Genomic DNA, 5,000 nt, shown 5'->3' with positions numbered 1-5,000 from the left:
GAACTCATGAGTGCGACATTCAATGGAGTTTTCAAGAGCTCCAGGCAAAGTGTCTGACGTAAATACCAAGACCATGAGATGGATGATAAAATACCAAGACCATGAGATGGATGATAAAATACCAAGACCATGAGATGGATGATAAAATACCAAGACCATGAGATGGATGATAAAATACCAAGACCATGAGATGGATGATAAAATACCAAGACCATGAAATGATCAAGTTGATAAAAGATGGAACCAGAAATTACAAAAGAAGGAAGAAATGTCATTTTCAAATCTACTTTCTCACAAAGCCAGCAGACCAGGTGAATCGAAATGAATATATTGTTGTAGTTCTGTGAAGCCGGCACTCCGCCAAGGAAACGGCACCCAATATTTTGCGGTCCCGAGACAGTTATTTCATCAGTATTCGTTCAGTTAGCCCTTCCATGATGTCTGGTGGGTTTGTGGGACAAGGTACGTTATTGAATGCTCTTTGTGAGGTCTTTAATTACATTTGCAGTTCTTCCATTCATTTTATTTTACTTAATTTCAAACACAACCTCTTCTTCATGCATCCATGCACGCCACAGAGCAGACCGTACAGTGACAGCGTCAGGAACACACGTGCGCCATTTCCCCATTCAAACTGCACGACATTCGCCAACGGACGTTCCACTTCAGACCCTCACCGGACTCACCATGACGCAACAATCTTCGTACACATCACAACGCCCTCCTAAAAATCCCCACAGTAACTTATGGTTGGACAATGGTTCTGCCTTCAAATTTCAATTCAGATCTTCCCAACTAAATCGAATTTTTTTGGTCACACTTACAACAGTGGTGGAAGAAACAACAAATGAAACAGTGACAATGGTAATTATGACACAGGACAAAGGATGAAGACAGGAAAAAGAGAAACTCGAGGTGCATGCGATGCTGCATAACTGAGGGCAGTTATGGCTGGTAACAAAGTTGCTCCGCTTTGATGAGACACCTGACTCATGATGTCCTCATTAGAAAACCGAGTTCAGAAAAGTCTTCAAAATTCAATTCAATGAAAAAATATATATTAAAAATCTAAATAATTAAATAATTATGGTGGTCAGACTGTGAGACCGATCAGGTTGAAATTTTAAACATTTATTCTCACTCACAAACCCACCCATTGCTTCGCTAAAGGGAATACTAATGGAGGAGAGAGAAAAGAGGGGGAAAGAGGGAGAGAGGAGGGAGGGGGGATTGAGCAGGGGTGGGGGAAGGGAAGGCAGATGTGTAGTGGAGCATTAATTTCCACCTGCAGGCGTCCAGAGACAAACACCGCCCGGACGCGTCCAGAGACAAACACCGCCCGGACGCGTCCAGAGACAAACACCGCCCGGACGCGTCCAGAGACAAACACCGCCCGGACGCGTCCAGAGACAAACACCGCCCGGACGCGTCCAGATACAAACACCACCTGGACGCGTCCAGAGACAAACACGGCCCAGACGCGTCCAGATACAAACACCACCCGGACGCCTGCAGATACAAACACCACCGGACGCGTCCAGAGACAAACACCACCCGGACGCGTCCAGATACAAACACCACCGGACGCGTCCAGATACAAACACCACCGGACGCCTGCAGATACAAACACCACCGGACGCGTCCAGAGACAAACACCACCCGGACGCGTCCAGATACAAACACCACCGGACGCGTCCAGATACAAACACCACCGGACGCGTCCAGAGACAAACACCACCCAGACGCGTCCAGATACAAACACCACCTGGACGCGTCCAGAGACAAACACCGCCCAGACGCGTCTCGAGAAAAACATCGCCAGGACGCGTTCGGAGATAAACACCACCCCGACGCGTCTGAATACAAGCTGAAAAAATGTGATTTCATCACCACCCTCCCGATATGGAGAGAGACAGAGACAGACAGAGAGAGACAGACTGACTTTTGGAGTCTTATTACAAAAGTATAAAATATATATTTGTGCAAATTACAAGTCAGAAATACACTGAGAAAACGAAAGAGAGTCAAAGGACCAAAGTGAGAGAAAAGAAAAAAACCCAACAAATGTTCATTTGAAATCTAAGAAAAGTAAAGCAGAAAAATAAATTGCAATAACTACAAAATCAAAACAGGTTGCATCATTTTCGAAATGATCTCAAACAAATAACACCAAATCATTTTCATGAACCTCACAAACACCCTCCAAGCACCATTTATCCACAAAATCATCAACAATATCCATGGTTTTGGAAAATTTAAACTCAAGTTTTAACCTTGTGGAAAGAAGTGCACAAAAAATGGCTCACTTTGCGACTCACAGAGTCCTTTACAGGCATTGAGAAGGCTCTGATAAAATAAGGGGAAAACTGATGTATCCACATCCTTGAGGTGTGTCAGGAATATTTCGAGACCATAGCCAAAACTTCCTGCCTGTGACAAAATGTGACAGGCCAAGGGGCGGTTTGGCAGGTGTTCAGCATGTTGGAGGCGTTTAACGGAGGACAAGTGAAAAGCCATGATGCGGGACTTCACGTGGACTAGGTTTTGACCTCCGTTGGACGAAGTATGGCATATTACATTTGGCCGCAGCCAATGATGGCCTCCCCCAAAACAGTCCACCAATTTTGCCTGGATCGTGCCCAGTAGTGCTTCTGTGGTGATTGAGGCAAATAAATTTATGCCATCGAGCTGCAGCAACCAAGTTGTTGGCCACCAAGACACGGCCTTTAAAAGATAGATGTGGCAGGGCTCTTCTCCACCTGTTCAATTTCCTCCTTATTTCTTCAGCCGTGTCTTCCCAGTTCTTTGTCATGAATTGTGTGGAACCCAGGAAAACACCAAGATATGCCACACCTTCTATCTTCCATTCCAGGTTTTCCGAAAGTGACGGTGGAGGTGTCACGACAGGATGGCAATTTTTAAGGTGTGGCACCCACAGTGCCTTACTTTTCTTCCAATTAACTTTTTGAGAAGAAGCCAGGAAAAAGGTTCTCAGGGATTCTCTGAGTGCAGTGATATCTTGGCTGTTCCTGATGATGATGCAGACATCATCAGCAGAAGCAGATATCTTCAACGAAGGACTTCTTGGAAAGCAATTTCGACCAGAGATATTCTCCCTGAATGTACAAAGTCATGGTTCCATTGCCAACGCAAAGAGCAAACCTGAAACTGGGCAACCCTGCTGCACCCCTCTCTTGAACCTGTATTGGGGAAATCAATTCATTGTTACCTTCATTATACTAAATATGTCAGTGTACAATAAAGTAATGAAAGCTCTGAAATTCACTCCAAATCCATATGCTTTGAGGATCCGCCACAAGGAAACATGATCAATACTATCGAAAGCTTTTTCCAAGTCTAAAAAGAATACACCAAAATTATTTCGATCAAAACAAGCAAACATAATTAGATCCCGACCCAAGAAAATATTGTCATAAATGGAATGACCGGGGATGCAGAAAGTCTGATCAGGTCGGACAAGATTGCAAATGATTTTCTTCAGATGATTTGCCATCACTTTTGAAAAGAGTTCACAGTCAGTACACAGCAATGAGACCGGTCGCCAGTTTTCCATCCTTCGGAGATCACCCGACTGGGAGGAGACTCACCACAGCTCTCCGGAGACTTAATGGCATTACCCCGGATCGCAAAGATTCATGGATGATGTTCAAGAGTTCCGGACCAATACGGTCCCAAAATTCCAGATAAAATTCTGCAGATATTCCATCAATTCCGGGTGCCTTTCCAGAGTCCATTTCACCCAGGGCTCGATCTCGTTCTGCGAGGGTTAATGGCACCTCCAGCTCCAGACGCTGAATCTCAGTCAGGGATGGGAGATGGAAGGTAAAGAGGTTCATCTTATCCTCATAAACATCTTTTTTCGAGAATAGTTCTGAACAGAACTTTCGAATGGTATTTTTTACCTCGTCAGAATTTGAGATTACATTTTCACTGGGGTCCAAAACTGATAAAATAAGCCGAGATGGCTTGGTTTCAGCTTCGAGGTGGAAAAATGATTCACTCGGGCTATCCGATACTTTTAGATTTTGTATTCTGAACCGAACTAATGACCCAGCAGTCTTTTCCTGCAATAATTCTCAAAGCAGAGTCCTTTTTTCTGGGAGCAATTTATAATTTGTCTCATTTTCTTGCTTTGCAAGTTTGTTCTCTGGCTTTAGAATTTTGGTTTCCAACTGGGCTAATGTGATTTGACTTGTACGAGTCATATATGAATTAAACTGTTGAGAAAGCATTGAGAGAAAACACTGGGTTTTGAGGTTGTTCCACCAGAGATTACTGGAATGGAAATAAGGCCTTGTTTCTGCAAACGCTATCCAGAGATTGTGAAAAGCTTCTTTAAAAGTAACATCATCCAGAAGACTCGTATTAAATTTCCAATAATCACTTCTACGATGGAATTGGGGACAGGATAGACCCACAGTGACCATGTGGTGGTCAGAGAAGATGGAGGGAAAATATTTGATGAGGCGACAACATTCTTTAAGCATGGAGTGATGTACCAGCGGTCAAGCCTCGCAAAGGACACATGACCATTGGAGCATCGACACCATGTATATTGTTGATCAATTGGGTGCATCAAGCGCCATACATCAAGAAAACCGGAGAAATCACCACGGGCTTCGGGATGTGGTTCTGGTGAGTTTCTGTCCAATTTGGGCTCAAACGTACAATTAAAATCACCCCCTTTGCAGATACACTGATTGATATCAAACAATTTTAAATGGTTTATCACAACCGAGAAGAAAGTTTTTTCGGTCAGATATCTCATTTGGTGCATATACATAAAAATGATAAATTTAAAATTATTAATCACCAGTTCCAGGGAAACAAAACGGCCCTTTATCACCATTAAATTTCAACGAGATATTGAGTCCCGTTACAGGACCACTGGATGATACGGGACTCCCGTGTATTCCCCAAGGTCTGGTGAGACCATATAAACCTTCCTTCAGAAACTCATTGCATGTTTTACACGATCG

This window comes from Eptatretus burgeri, unplaced genomic scaffold, assembly GCF_056783735.1.
Source record: "Eptatretus burgeri isolate ZD-2024b unplaced genomic scaffold, Ebu_testis_v1 Ebu_testis_scaffold_93, whole genome shotgun sequence".
Lineage (NCBI taxonomy): Eukaryota > Metazoa > Chordata > Myxini > Myxiniformes > Myxinidae > Eptatretus > Eptatretus burgeri.
Note: the sequence above shows the minus strand (reverse complement) of the source record.